The 15,832-nt window shown below is 49.1% G+C and overlaps 1 long non-coding RNA gene across 1 annotated transcript; it reads right to left on the reverse strand.

Annotated features, from left to right (window-relative positions):
- Positions 1-228: 228 nt before the first annotated feature.
- On the reverse strand, positions 229-6,625 carry LOC310908470. The gene is made up of 5 exons (XR_014589858.1): positions 6,487-6,625; positions 5,542-5,812; positions 5,328-5,432; positions 3,022-3,177; positions 229-340 (listed from the first exon to the last, which is right to left on the reverse strand). It is a non-coding gene; the product is annotated as an uncharacterized lncRNA (long non-coding RNA).
- Between the last annotated feature and the right edge of the window lie 9,207 nt (positions 6,626-15,832).

A 15,832-nucleotide genomic window follows, 5' to 3' on the forward strand; every position in this document is an offset into this window, starting at 1 on the left:
GTACCCACAACCCAACAAAACAGCTCCAGACGTGTAAACTTAAATAAATCCCATTTCCCCTCCTGTCCTGCAGAGCAGCCCCGGCAGCACCCGGGGCTATACCGGGGGAGGGCCGTGGTGTTGCAGTCCCGTGTAGGGCCACAGCAGCTGCTGCACCGACGTCCAGGAGTCCCCGGTGCCCACGGGGGCTGCATCTGCCGGTCTCTGCAGGGACAGCCCCGTCAGGAAGCTGGTGAGAGCAGCCAGCAGCACCAGGATGGACACGGACACCCAGAGGGTTTTGTTGGCATTGCAGAAGGAAGCCTTGAAGTGAGATGCCCACGCTGACATCAAACTGTACCTGGGCAGAGCAGGAAAGCACAGAGCCCTTCAGTCTTTCTTCAAAACATGCAACTCTTCCCACCCCACCAAGCCTTAAAGCAAACTAGATCCCACAAACATCAGAAGTGACAGGTGTTACTGTTTGGAGAGCTTCTGTTATGAGTTTAAAACACAGCCAAGGGCAGCAAATTCTTGATAAGCTGGCCCAGTTCACCAGTCCACCCATGCCACCCTTGTACATCACACTGGGTTCCCAGAGAGCAGTTCCCAGTCACTGGTCACTGCCCACAAGGGTCAAAGGAGAAAAGATCCAAGGGAAGCCACAACGTCTCCACTTGCACCTTTTTCCTATCAAGTACCCTGGAGTGAGTGCAGTGACACCTGAGGATGGAGAGAGGCAAAGAGACTCGGAGAGCCCATTTTCCAGAATGATGCTTGTTTGAAGGTTTGTCCAATATTTGGTGCTTTTGTCCATTTCACATGTGTTTTTAATTTTTAATGGATATTTGAAAATTAAAAGGCATTGTCTTAATTAAAATTAAAATTAAAAATTATCTTTTTAAAATTAAACCTAAAAAGGCAATATCTAGTGTATGGCATAATTTTTTATGTTTTTTTTTTCATTTTTTGTGGAAAAATTTAATTTTCATGCTTCATACTTCAGGATACACAGAAGCTCTATTGACCTTCCCACACCAAGCAGTCCAAGTGTACAGTAGTTAATTGGATTAGTTGTTGTGTGAAGAATAATACTTAAATCTGTTGGTGCTTTCTATTGGTACACTCTTAAAATTTGGTGTTCCTGTGTATGTGGGACTTTGGCCACACTTGTGGAGATTTCAAATAAGCACTTGGATTACTCTGGATACATTATGGGAAATGTGTGTTAGGAGAATCCCCCTGTGAATGAACTGCTGATCTGTTGTAGAGATCTGCAGCAGTGCTGGGTTTAGCAGAGTGGTTGAAGGGTTTGTGAGAGCAGAGCAGGGAACATACAATTCAGTTCCAGTGACTGAGCCAGAGGTTGATGTCTGTCTCCCAATATTTAGGGAATATAATAGACAAGTAACCCAGCTGTGAACCCAAAGCCTATGGCAATAATTAATAGCAACACCTGTACCTTTTTCTCTCGAGATCACTGGCAAGCATGGAACAAGAACTGACCCAGAACATCTGCCTACTACTGATCTCACTTTTTACCTCAAAATGTTCATTCTCTGCCCTACAGATTAATTAACAATATTTTTACCCCCAAAATTGCCCATAACTGATTCTCTCATGTTACTTTACTGTGTTCATGCTCTCTAGGGTAGATGGAAAATTTTGGGGGGTAAATCCTGAGAAAAGCTACATGGTAGATATTCAATATTGAAGTAAAAATGAAGGAATCAGTAGTGGATAGGTAGGGGAATTTGGGGGGCTAAATTTGAAATAATCAAAAGGTTGACAATGAATATTTTTAGTTAGAAATAAGGTAGTAAGTTATAGATAGTTAAGGAAAATTTGGGGGATAAAACTTGAGTAAATCTCTAGGGAGAGAGTGAACACTGACAAACTGAGGCAATCACTGGGGGTAGGAAAGAAATTTATGGGGGTAAAACTTGGGAAAATCTGTAGGGCAGAGAATGAACATACTGAGGTAACAAGGAGGTGAATGGGAGTGGACATCTAAGGAGAATTTGGGGGACAAACCCTGATCTAATATGTCAGAACAAAAAAATATTTTTGAGAAAAACTCTGATGTCATATGTAGAGAGCAGAATTGAACATTTTGGGGATAAGACAGACATCATCTGTGTGGTTTTGGTTTTAAAATCTAGTTAGTATATACAGGACAAAATGGACACTTTGGTCATAACATCTGAATTACTCTGTAGAGGAAAGAATGCATATTTTGAGGTAAAAAGGAGGTAATCAGAATTGGGCAGGCAGGGAAAATGTTGGGGGGAAAATGGGAAGTAATGTCCAGAGTAGAAAATGAATACTTGCTTGTAAAAAATGAGAGAAGCAGAAGTGGACAGACAGGGAAAATTTGGAGGGGGAACAGGAAATATACCCAGGGAAGAGAATGAAAACTGAGCTAATCACTTGTGGATACATAATGAAAATTTTGGGTGTAGAAAGTGGTATTTTCTGCCGGAGTATTAATTTTGAGGTAAACATGAGATAACTAGTAGTGGACAGGTAGGGACAATCTTGGGGGTAAAGCTTGAAATAATCTGTAGGGCAGAGAATGAATATCTCAAGGGAAAAATGAGATAATCAGTAGTGGATAGAAAAGGGAAATTTGGGGGGAAACCTTTAGGTAATCTCTAGGTGAAAGAAAGAGCATTTTGCGGTAAAATGAGTTGATCAGTAGTGGACATCAAAGAGAAATTGAGGGCAAAACCTGGATAATGTGTAAGGATGAGAAGTATTTTGGAGAAAAAAATCTGTCATTGTATACAGGACAGAATGAGCATTTTGGGGATAAGACAGAACCTGTGTGTTTTTTTGTTTAAAAAGATCTATGTAATATACTGGGGAGAAAATGGACATTTTGGTCAAAAAAAATCAGAGTTAACTTGCAGGTGAAATAATTAATATTTTTGAGGTAAACTGAGGCAATCAGCAGTGCCCAGGTAGGGAAGATGTGGGGGTAGAATCCAAGGCCATCTCAAGGTGAAGGAATTTCTGTACTGAGGTGAAGTCAGGACTCACCGTGTCTCCTTCCTTGGCAGCAGCTGGCAGGGAAGGGAGAAGAGGCCCCGTGTGGGACAAGGGCAGAGAGAGCGACCAGAGGAGGAGCCTCAGGCTGGAGAGGGGCAGGAGAAAGGTCCTGTGGGCAAAGGGACCTCCCTGGTGTCACCAGGACACCTGTGGGGAACAGAATGGACACCGTGAGGGAAGTGGAGGTGAGGAGTACACAGTTTGGGGCAAAATCTGAGTTCATCTGCAGGGAAATAAGTAGGGGATATTTTGGAGGGAAAAGCTGAGGGGATGAGTTCACCCAGCTTGGCCCAAATTGTGTTTGCACAAAATGGGACCAGAGGTGAAAGTCAGTCCAAAGCCAACCCTGCTCAGCTTCTAATCCCAGGATAAATTCTACAAGTTGCCCATTGAGGGACTAAAAATACATAAAAATGGAACCAAGAGCACTAAAAGGTTCCTGGAAATCCCAATATAGTGTTGCCATAGCCTTTTGAACAGATCTTTAAGCTTTTTATGTGAACACTGCATTTCTCTTTTGGGATTATTCACTCCGTGGGCTGTGGGGTTTATTTGGATTTGAACTCCCCCACAGTGGCCCTGGCACTGCTCAGGAGCTGGGAGGAACAGCAGAGTCAGAGCTCCTGGCAGGGGCCGGGTGTTTTCCCCCAGAGCAGATCAGCTGCTGCCCACCAGCCTGGCCAGGAGGGATCTACTTTGGCTGCTGTCTTCTGCAGGGAAGGAACGTTTTCAGTAGATTCAGTGAGATTCCAGCAGCCTCATTCACGGCGCTTCCCGGGCAGCCGATCTGCTCTCCGCCCCTCCCGCTCTCAGCTCCCGCCCAGCCGGGGCCGCCTGTGAGGAGGGGAATTTGTCCCGCCAGCAGCAGGGCAAGGACACGAGCACTCCCAACCTGGGACTTGGCTTGTCCCTCTGGGGGATGCTGGGTGCTGGGATTAGATCATTCCATACATTTGGCTGCTGAAATTTCCCAGCCCAGGGGCTTTAGCTGACAGGGCAGCACAAAGATTGTTCTCTGTGCGGTGCCCAGATTTGGGGGTCAGTATCAGCTTTACTAGTTCAGATGAATTATACCCATAGCCCCAAATTCCCTGCTGAATTCCTGCTGGAATAACCCGACAGTGCCTCGTGGAGCATGGATATTCCCATGCAGAGCTGCCACTTGAACACCAGCTGTGTCAGGAACCAGCAGAGGGTCCGGGGAAGCTCAGTGGCATCGGGACAAGGAAAGGTTTATATTCCACAGAACTTGCTGTTTATACCCCTCATCCCCCGGCCCCACCAATGTCCCTGGGGGACACTTGACAGAGTTCTCTGGAATTCAGCCCATTTCTCCCTCCCTGAGGTCAGGCTCCAGTTGATATTTCAGAGCAGGAGAAGGCGCTGGCCGGACACGCTCCCAGCCCGTGCTGAGGCAGCTCCTGTGCCCAGGGGAGGACAGGACATCTCTCCCTGCAGGAGCCGAGTTCATTTCAGAGCCTCAGGAGAGGCCTGTGGAAGTTCTTTTCCCTGAGGAAAGGCATGCACATCCCCGCTTCCAGCACACCTTCAGTGGGACTCACCTGTGAAATTTTTCCATCAGTTCTGTGATTGCAGATGGCTTCCCGAAAATCTCCAAACTCAATCCAAACAAAACTTCACCTGACTCTAACCTTTTAAGGCATCTCTGAGGGTTATTGCTTGGGGTTTAATTTCTGTGAGAGAAGATTCCCTTGACTTCAACACTGCTGATGGATGATGTCCCCAGGCTGGAAGGGAAGGGATTTGGGGTGGCTGGGACATACCTGGGGGTGTGTGGGAGCTCCGGGAGGTCGGCACAGGGAATTGCTGTCTGAACCCCTCCCAAACACACCCTGCCGACATTCCCGGGCAATGCCAGCTGTTCTTTGGGGTCATTTTGGGTGGGGCCTGTCCAGGCTGAAGCATCTCCAGGTGCCTGTTCAGAGCAGCCCCAGGCTGAGGAACCACAGGCAGCCCTTTATCCACATCCATCCCAGCACTGCCCAGGAATCCCAGTGCCCCTCCCCGGATGTGTTTGGGACGCTGGGAGCCACGGGCAGGACACTGCAGGCACAGCTCCTCCCCTGCAAACACCGAGGACAGGAGGTGCTGGTTCCCTTCCTGGGGCTCCCGGCCTCCTCCCAGCCCGCATTCCCGGCCAGCTGGGACACACAGAGGGAACACCAAGGAACATTCCTGGCAGTGAGCAGGAGTCACCCAGGGCTCTGTGCAGCTCTGGGCCAGGAAAGTGGCCCCAGCCTCAGCACCTGCTGTGATTTTGGGCTGTGAACACTCACCTGCAGGAAACGCCCCTCTGCAGGCAGGACCAGCTCTGACACTCTCCAGAAGAACTTTGGCCATAGACCAAGTGAACCCTCAGGACTTGTCCTGCTCATTTCTCCCTGGAAAAGGACATGGAACGAGCACCTTTACAGCTGTTGGGTAAATTCTGGAAAGGGTGGGAAACCAGGGTTATTAGAAGGGCTTTGTGCTGTCATGTCAGGTACCAACCAGTTCTGCTCTAGAGCCTTTCTAGGGGCTGGTGTGTAAAGCAGCGTTAACAGGAAAGGACGAGCTGTATTTCCATAGGAATTCCCTTGCTGGTAACAGCAATTCCCATCCCAGGCAGGACCTTCCTCATGACCCTCAGACTGGCTCAGGTGCTTGGAGCAGGTGCTCAGAAGGCCAAGATTCTGAATTCATTCCCCACATGGGCAAATCACTTATCACCGTTTGACCTGATGATCCTCCTGGCTCTTTCCAGCTCAGAATCTCCTGTGCTCTGGAAATAAAGAGTAAACAGTTTTCCCTGGCGTTTTAAACCTACAGGTTTTTCCATTGGAGAATGCGAACCACAGGGAAAGGGGGGAGAGGAGGGAGAGCATCAAGGCTCACCCGGGAGGTGCCGGATGAGGCCGGAGCAGGACCGAGCCCCGGTCCCGGACCGAGCGCACTCGGGGCAGGAGCGGCAGCGCCGGACTCGGCCCCAGCGCCCGGCCCGGAGCGGCTCCTCCCGCCCGCGGCCATCCCGGGCCCCATCCCGGGCCCCATCCCGGCCTCCATCCCGGTCCCCATCCCGGGCCCCATCCCGCATCCGCCCGCCGAGAAAAAAGCGGCTCCGCCCGGGACCCCCAGCAGACACCGGCAGGACCCGGACCCGAATTCCTGGGCCCGGACCCCAGTCCCGCCCCAGCGCCTCGGGCTCGCGCAGCGCTCCGGGCGACGGTCCCGCCGCGCCCCGGGATGAGCATCCACCGCACCGAGCGGAGCGGGCGCGGACCCGCCGGGATTTATGGGCGGGGCGGGGCCGGCACAGGTGTGAGGGGCACAGGTGTGAGGGCGGGGCCGGCACAGGTGTGAGGGCGGGGCGGGCACAGGTGTGAGGGGCACAGGTGCGCGGGGCCCCAGAGCGGCTGCGCGGGGCGGGGCCGAGGGGATTTAAGCCCCGGGAATTACCTTTGGAACCATTTGCCCCTCGGCGCGGGAGCCTGCGGCTGGGTCGGGCTCTGTATCTCTCTAGATCTCTTTTCTTCTACACTACTTTTCTTCTGTACTTCTTTTCTGCAATACCTTTCCTTCCTCCCCTCCCCCCCCCCGGCCCAGTCCTCTCCTACCCCCCCTCCCTGCGCCCCATCACGCCTCAACCCTACCCTGCCTCTCCATCCTCTCCCTCTTCCTTCCACCCTTCCTTCCCTCCCCAGCCCGGCTCCCCCCTGTCCCTGCTCCCCTTCCCCCCCCAGTCTCCCCCCACCTGCCTTCAATCCTCCCCCTCCTCCTCCACTTTTCCTTCCCCCACCCCAGCTCCTCCTGCCCCCTTTCCATGATACCTTCCCCCCACACCTTCCTCCTCCTTCCCCCCAACCTGCCGTCAATACTTCCCCTCCCTCCTCCCCCCTGCCTTCCCTCCAGTTCCCTCCCCTGCCGCCCTGCCCACCCCGACCCCCCGCCTGCCCTCTGTCCTTGTCACCCTCCTCCCGACCGTCCCCTCTGCCCCTATTCCCGTTCTCCATTCCCCGCTCTCCTTTCCCGCAGCCGCGGGGAATTCTCGGGGCGCCGGAGAACAAAGCCCAGGGGGCTGGAGCCCCCCACCCTCGCCAGAGTCCCCCCGTGCCGGTCACAAACACCGCCCGACACCGCCGGGGCTCCGGCTTTCCGCACATCACACTGCGGGTCCCGGGGGTCGGGGCTGGGGTCAGGGGGGGCCTCCTCCTCCAGAAGGGATTCTGGTAGGTGAAGGGGGTTGGGGCGGATAGTGGGTTAGGGAGGCCCCTCTCCTTAGGAGGGGGGCCCTGGGGGTTCGGGGTGGACCCTCTCCGGACCCCGCCTGGAGGAGGGGGGTGGGGACTGGAGGGGAGGAAGTCCCCCCTCCGGTTGGGGAGAATTTCTTCCTGGTGTTTTTGATCCGTCTGTTTAGTTTTCACTTAAGTGCATGTAAGATGTCCTTCACCTGAAAGATCTCTGATTTGAAGGAAAAAAATCACCTCCTAGGCTCTGTTAAACCCCAGCCTGCTTGCTCACCCTGGCAAAGGTGAGCAGTTCTGTAGCCCTGTTGCTTTGCTGCTGCTGGACACCCACCTCCCAGAGTGCAGGAACCCCCTGCAACTCAGGAGAGGTCCTCAGATCCTGCAAAAGCTGGAGTGTCACAGCTTCCACTGAGAGAAGAGGGAGACAAAAGTATTAAACTGTATTTCCATGGATACTTAGAAAACTTAGGAAAACAAGCCAGAGAGGGCAATATCTGAGACAAGGCAAAAAGCCACTTGCTATTTTGCTGCATCAGGTCCTCTATCAACCAAATTGGATCAGAGCTGCGGTTAAAACTCAGTTATGCAGCTACACATAAATTATACACTTCAGCAATGCCTTACTTGACATTTCTGCCCACTCTCCATTTTCCCCAGCCTTGGGTGTGTGTGCTTCTGCCTCCCTGGCCCCTCACCCCTCGTTTCAAACAAGCGCATTTTACTTGAAGCCTGCAGGCTGGGAACCTCAAACACTGACCTGAGGTGTTGACCCCAAGCTTCTTATATTTGTCTATCAGGTCCTGGAAAAGGAAGAGAAATTGAGCACAGAAGTGCAATTGGCATTAGTAAGTGGCATTAATGTCATTAAGGAAGGGGAGAAAACCCACCAAGTTGGCTTCATCATGCCAAAAACAACTGCAGGGCAAATGGCACTTGAGGGGAAGGAAGCAAGGCAGAGAAGGGTGGGTGAGAGCACAAGGTCAGAGGCTACAAAAACCAGTGTCTCCTGTAATAAATATGGGTGGAGATAATGTTTTTCTCCTTAAAATGCCTTATTAATCAGCTCTTACAATGGTTGCTCGAGGGGTTTTGGCAGCCCGCTGTGCCGTGGAGGAGGAGGGTCCTTGTCAGCTCTGCTGCAGGAAGTTCAGCAGGGCTGGAGAACTCTTCCCTCACTGGGAGTGTTCCTGGACTTCTAAATTCCCTTTGTTTGCCTCGGGGGTCTCACTTCTGGCTTGGTACTTTTAAGTCACAACGAGTCACAAAAACTGGAAAAATCAGTTCCCCTGATACTCTAGGGTTTACACGGCCTAGTATTGGTTTTTGTGTGTTTTAATTTTACTTAGTTTTATTTTTATAAGGGGTTTTTGGTGTTAAAAGAGTCCCGAGATGCACCTGGGATTTCTAATTTGCACGTACAGGGTCGGCCCGGGAAGCAGGGGCTGCGGGCTCTCATGGCAGTTTCGCAACAGCCATGGCGTCTTGGAGGTTTCGATGGTGGGCAGCGCCGGGGCTGTGAGGTGGAACGTGGCGGGCGTGGGTTCCTTTTTTTGGAGCGGGGCGGCGGTCTGGCAGCCCGGGGACGCGGCACGGGAGCCCATGGACGTGCCGTCCAGCAGCAGCGGCTGGCCGCCCGGCAGCAGCACCACGTGGTGGTTTTGCGGGCTTTGGGGTTTTGCGCGCTGGGCTCGGGCCGGGGCGCGCCGCCTAGCAGTGGCGGCAGTGGCGGGGGCGCCCGGCTGGGCAGCCCCGCTCACTTTTCGGCTTTCTCAGCGGCGCCTGGGATCCCCGCGGTGGGCATGGAGGAGCGGCCGGCTTTCTCTTCCCCGGCCCCGGCAGTGCCGGGCTCCGGCGGCGGTCCGGCAGGAGCACCCGGCTGCGGGGTTGGGGAGCTGCGGTGCCGGGTTTCTTTGAAGAGAGCGGGCTCACCCGCTCTCGAGGTCTGTTTTTAAGGTGGTCTGGAGTCTGAGGGGGGTGCCACGGAGGTGGCGTTTTTCTGTTACATTACAAGATAAACATTCAAGATATTAATACACTTATTACATAATAATCAGGGGTTTCAATTTTCCAAATTTCATTTTTATCATCTCCTAACTGGGAAAAGGGATTGCTGAGACATGAGCACAGGTAACTCCAGACAGGAAATAAGAAGGCAAAGTGAGCAAACAGGACAGAGGAAGTGAAATTTCTGAGGGAGAAAGGATTTAGTTAATATTGTCCTGGTAGGAACAACAAAGAGCCTGTGAAGAGGGTGAGAAGACAAGTTTGTGGAAGCTGTTTTCCCACCATGATGCTGTTTCTGGAGGTGAGGGTTCAGTTCAGCAGGCTGATGCTCACTCTTGATCCTGCCCATCCATGCCCTTCCCAGCTTTCTGCTTGGTTACCTCTCCAGCAACTTCTGGCAAAAGCCAGTTCCAGTCTGGAGGCTCCTGAACCCGCATAGTCTGTGTTTCCCAGGCCAGGCTGGTGAGCCATCAGTCCTTCTCTGCCTTGATGCCCTGTCTGGGGTCATGATCTGTCTTGCTGTGACAGAACATCCAGAGCTAGAGATTGGGGCACATGAGCCTGGGGTGGCTGGGTGAGGTGCCAGAAAGGCTGCAAATGACTGCCAGAGCACAAAGGCTTTCATTCCAGAGTCACAGAATCATTCATGCTGGAAAGACCTCTGAGATCGTGGAGTCCAGCCTGGGACCAAACACCATTTTATCAGCCAGGCACTGAGTGCCACATCCAGGCTTTCTTTAAAAACCTCCAGGGATGGGGACTCCACCATGATGGCAAATCAGTCTTTCTGTGAAGAATTTCTTCCTGCTGTTCAACCAGAGCCTCCCCTGGCTCAGCTTGAAACCATTTCCCCTTATCCAGTCCCTTGCTCCCTGGGAACAGAGCCCAATCCCCCCAGGCTTCACCCTCCTGTCAGGGAGTTTTGCAGAGCCAGAAGGTGTCCCCCGAGCCTCCTTTTCTCCTGAGGGTAGCCACTGCTGCCCATGGGCACTGTGAATGCATCTCACCTGCCAGAGGTTTCCTGCAGTGCTGAGCTGCAGTCCTGCCCTGCCTTGCTCCTCCCCCTTGGTGAATTCACCTCAGGGAGCCAAAAAAAGGACACTCAACCTCACTTGCTTAACCATGCTGACAATACATAATTTCTAACTTCTGCTTTTCCTCACAGTGGAAAGAGCTTTAGACACCACAGCTTTAAACCACAGAGCTCTGAAAAGCAAATATAGGATGTCTGCCTCTAAAGCTGCTGCTGTGTGTATTTTTTCTGAGACTCTGCTATCTCAGACCAGGTTGGTGTAATCTTTCAGTGCAGTCTATTGGCCAAATTCTCTCTTTCCCAACGGAAGGTTAACTCTGGTGTGAATGACAGAAAATGTTGTCATGGCCAAGGGTTCATGTCATCACAATAAAAATAGAACCAGCTGGAGATCAAAAAAAAATTAAAATATTGAGTCTTAAAGTTATTAGGTTCTCCTTTACTCTTGCAGAACTCCACTGATGCACTGATGGAGTCCCCTCCTGACTGTTCATCAGAGAATTTGAAATACTAGCTGAGTAATTACATCAGGCAGTCCAGACATTTCTTGCTAAAAATAGAACTACTCATAAGCTGATTGAAATTATTATTTCATATGTAAGAATTGATTAATCTCTAATGATATCATTTTTATTCAACTTTGGACACTTCAGAAGTAGGCATTATAAACCAACAGGGCTCTGCTCAGGTCAGCAACACATGGGATTTTTGGCCCCTGAGGAAATGGACCAGAGATACTCAGCAAGAACTTCAGGCAGCCACAAAGTTATAAACCGAAAGTGATCCTTTTGTCCCCTGGCTCAGGAGCTCTTCACATTTGTGCAGAGCTCACCAGAAACAAACCTCCCAGCGGTCTAAGGCATCCAAAGCAGCTGTGTTTCTACAGAAAGGTCTCTCAAGCTCCATTTCCCAGCTTGCTGCTTGATTTTACTGACAGCTTCTCCCAGAGCAGCTGAGCTTCTCCAGCTTTGCACAGACCACTCACATCAGAATTCCACTGGTGGATGCATCCACCCACAACTGAGACCTGGGCACTGCTACAAGATGTTGAACTGGTTTGCTTTGAGTCAAATATCACCTTAAACAACAATATCTGCAATTTTCAAGCAGCCTGGTGCTTGCTTGGCAAAACCCACCTGAGTTACTGTGAAGCTGCTACACACACATGCAGATTGATGTGACAGGGGTTTGCCTAAGGCAGCGAGGTACAAGGGTAGGACATCTCTTCTCCTGGGATATCATTTGCCCTTCCCACACAACAGAGGGAATTTGTAAGAGAGTGTGGCCTAAAGCAAAGTTTATGTCACCAGAGAGCATTTCTGTTGTCATCCATCCAGCAGAGCTGACTTCACAGGCATCTACTGTTCAGGTTACAGAAAATAACCCTCAAAACATTACAGTTGTAGACCTGGCACCATGTTTAATAATCAACACAGAAAGCTTAAAAATTACCAGTTACGGACTTTGAAATAAAGGCTTACTGCAGGATTGATTTTGTAGCTTAAAAACACTTGCTGAAGACAAAAAAACTTGAACTTTTGGCAGCTCTACAAAGTCAAACTCAAGTTGATAAAGTGCCTCATGTGAAACTGTCATCATTCTGGGATCCTGGCCTGAGCTGGTATGTGAAAGCCAGGTTTTCATTTATTTTGCAAGTTGGGAAGGCTCACTGTGTGTTCATATACACACCCACCTTTTGGCTGAATTTTACTCTTGGAATATTTTGGTCTAATCATAGACCATTTTTATGACTCTAGGATGAAGATTTGTTGGACTAATTAAATATAATTAAGCATAAGACAGGCTTTTTTTGAAAGCTCACACACCAAAGCAAGTGCAGCACACACCAAGACTTCCCTACTTACACTTCTGCCAAAAGACAAGATAAATAAATACACTGATTATATCTAATATTGAAATGCATATCAGGCAAATACATATATGTAATATGTATTACATATCATTATACAATATATATAATGTGGATATAATATTATATATCTATTTTTATATATTGTATTATAATATATATATTAAATAGGTTACACGGGCTTACACCATGTAAAATCGCGCAAATTACGTAAGTCATGGAAATAACGCAATATGATTAGTTATGCAAGTTGTGTAAGTTTCGTGAATTGTGTAGGTTACGCAATCTATGTAAACCGCATCGGCCCCCTAAATACCGTCAATTGGATTCAGCAGGACAGAACTGCTGGTGCCAAGGTGAACTCTCTCTTTCATAAGATTAAAAGCAATAAGCTAGAGGAGGAAGTTATGCTAAAATCACAAAGATAAATGGAGCTGGCAGAGATAGACCAAAACCATAAAAAACCCCTGAAAATATGCTCAGTGTTACAAGTTGCACACTTAGATTTCCAGGCAGAGACAAAGGACAAAAAACATTCTTAAGACCCTGATAAAACCTTTGCTACCATCTACAGATAGTGGGGAGGCTGAAAGTCAGAAGATGTGTTTAACATCCCTTTTTTCAAGGACTTAGCAATGATCACTTTCTTTGACAACACCCAATGGAAGCTTGAAGGCCGAGCTTATGGGCACTGTGTTGTGTTACCCTACACCCTTAGAGGGGCAACACGTTGCAACGTGGGAGCGGACCTTCACAGAGGACGGCAGGCAGCAGCTTGGTGAAACATGGAAAGCTCTTTATTATCTGACTCCAATAGTTTATGTACATTTTGTATAGAGGGCCAAGACTGGCCCAAAGAGGTTACAACCTCCTGACTCCATTGGTCAATATGACCATCAGTCAAGTTCTCTCTCAGAGAACAAGAATGCAAAACATACAGATAAATTCTAAGAATACAATATTGTTTACATGAAGCAGCGTGAGAAGCTGCTGCAAAGACTCAAACACTTGAAACCAAGAAATGCAAGGATGACAGTGTTGCACTGTACAAAAGTCTATAAAAAGCCAGCTGAATAAAATGAACAATTATTTATATTTCAAGAAGGAAAAGCACTTGACCAGGAAATACGGAATAAGATTGTCTAGAGATTTGCAAATAAGGCAAGGCCACAGCACTCCCTTGATGAACACCAAATTAACACTTTGAAAACACAGAAAAAAGTCTGCCTTCTTTTATTGTCGGCTAAGTGGACAGTCTACCTGCTTCTTGAGTAGAAACATAGTTAAAACCCCAAATAGTTTGTTTGTTTTAACTCCACTGTGAAAAATCATAACCAAATGATGCCATTTCCACTTAAGGTCAATGTATTATTGTTCAGGTTATTTTGAAATTTTCAAAGTAAATTTTCATCCTATTGGTCATGATGAAATACTAAAGAAATCACCCATAAATCACATTTGCTAACTACAGAACTGCTCCTGACATCTGTAAATTTTATTTCTTTTTTTTGTCCTCTAATGCACCCATCACAACTTGCCACTTAACCACACTGAGCTCTCTTAACTTTCACTTGCAGTTTTTGGGGTGGTTTTTTTTCAGCTTGATGCTGCCTCAGAAATGATGTCTGTAGGAGCAGCATGTTAGACAGGCATGTCACCTCTTCAGAAAGTAGGCTGTAAGGATTAAAAGTGACTCTCTCAAGTGGAAGGGCAGGATTCTGGCTTGCAGGGCTGCTGTCCATGTTCAGCTATTACTAAGGTAAAATTAAAGCTTCCTGCCTTAGAAAGAATGATAGATTTTTATCTCAGGTCTATCCTCTACAAGTTCTAGCCAAAAAAATGGTGTCTTCATGACTTCAAGCTTATATGACATATATAAAAATATGCATTGTATATATTATATACACACAATAGACATGATCTCTTTATAATGTATGTTGGGGAAGATGATTCAGGGAAACATTATAAATATGATTTCTTAACAAAAGATTCTGAAAATATGAAACTTGTAATCGAAATAGAAATGGATGCTTACTTTGAGTTGTAGGATACCGAGTCTTAGTTACTATATAACCTGAAAACAATAGCTTGGCCAGCTGAAGGAGAATCCCTTTTGATTGAACAAAAGGTCAGTGTAGCAAAACAGAAAAGTCTAAAGAGTAGTTTTTAGAGTTTAAAATATAACACATGGTAATGTAGTAGTTCTTATAGGCTGTATGTAGATTCTATAGGGTTTTGTGTCTTGTATTGGTTGGTCACTGTAAATTAGAATATTAATCACAAAAGGAGATGTAATGTATTGTAACAAAGATCTCGCTCTCTTCTCTTGATCTCCCCCCCCCGAGCTCTTGCTCTCTTCCCCCTACTCTCTCACTCGCACTCTCTCTGGCTCTCTTGCTTGCTCTTGCTCTCTTTTCCCTGCTCTCTTACCTCTGCGCTCTTCTCCCTGCACTCTGACCCCTGCCACCTTGCTCTCTCACTCCCCTCTTCTTAGCTCATACCCTCTTGCTCATTCTCCCTCTCTCTCTGGGACTTCCCTTCAGCCGAGCTGGTGGCTGAAGGCAAGGCCCTTTCTACCCACGACCCTTGCAATAAAACCACATATTCTAGAATATCTCAGGTCAGCAGAGTTCCTTGTCCCTGTAAGCCACGGATCCTCCTACAAATGTAGGTTACATAAGTTCCGTAGGTCACCGACGTTGAGCAGGTTCCTGCAATTCGCGAGCGTTACGTAGATTGCGCATCTTATGCAATTCATGGAAACACACACAAATTGCGTAAGTTTCGTGAATTGTGTAGGTTACGCAATCTATGTAAACCGCATCGGCCCCCTAAATACCGTCAATTGGATTCAGCAGGACAGAACTGCTGGTGCCAAGGTGAACTCTCTCTTTCATAAGATTAAAAGCAATAAGCTAGAGGAGGAAGTTATGCTAAAATCACAAAGATAAATGGAGCTGGCAGAGATAGACCAAAACCATAAAAAACCCCTGAAAATATGCTCAGTGTTGAAAAGAGTGAAAATTGGAAAGCTCCTAAATATACGTTAGAGATTTGAAGAGTTGAAACCCTTGATTGTCATGTAATAAGTGTATTAATATTTTAAATATTTTTTAATTGTAATGTAACAGTAAGGAGCCACCTCCGTGGTCCCCCTGGGGGGGGGCAGTGGGGGGGGCTGCTTGGTCGCTGGAGGCCGCCCACAGCCCCCCCTGACGCTGGAGCGGGCTGCCCGCCATCAGTGAGAGCCTGCACCTCCCCAGACACCGGAGCGAGCCGCCCCACCCCGACCCCCGCTCACTGCCACCGTTCCGGCGTGGCGCGGCCGATGGGGGTGGCCCGCCACTGCTCCCGGCCTGCGCAGCCATCCCGGACCTCTGCCACCGAAGCCATGCCGTGTACCCCTGCAGCCACACCGACTCCTGGCCCGGCCCGCTCCAAAAACCCACTCCCAGAGCCGCAGCAAATCGCCGCCGAGGCGCCGCCACCGGCGCGCCCCCCCCCCATCGAAACCGCGAGACCCCTGAGGCGCCCGTTCCCCGTGTAGCGCGGCCATCTCGCTGCTGCCAATTGTGAAATAACCCCGGCCCGCCATGAGGCTGCTGCAGCCCAATTGCAAAATAACCCCCGCCCCCCCGGGGCAACCCCATA

The sequence above is a fragment of the Zosterops lateralis genome (assembly GCF_965231275.1).
Source record: "Zosterops lateralis genome assembly, chromosome: 4".
NCBI classification, from domain to species: domain Eukaryota; kingdom Metazoa; phylum Chordata; class Aves; order Passeriformes; family Zosteropidae; genus Zosterops; species Zosterops lateralis.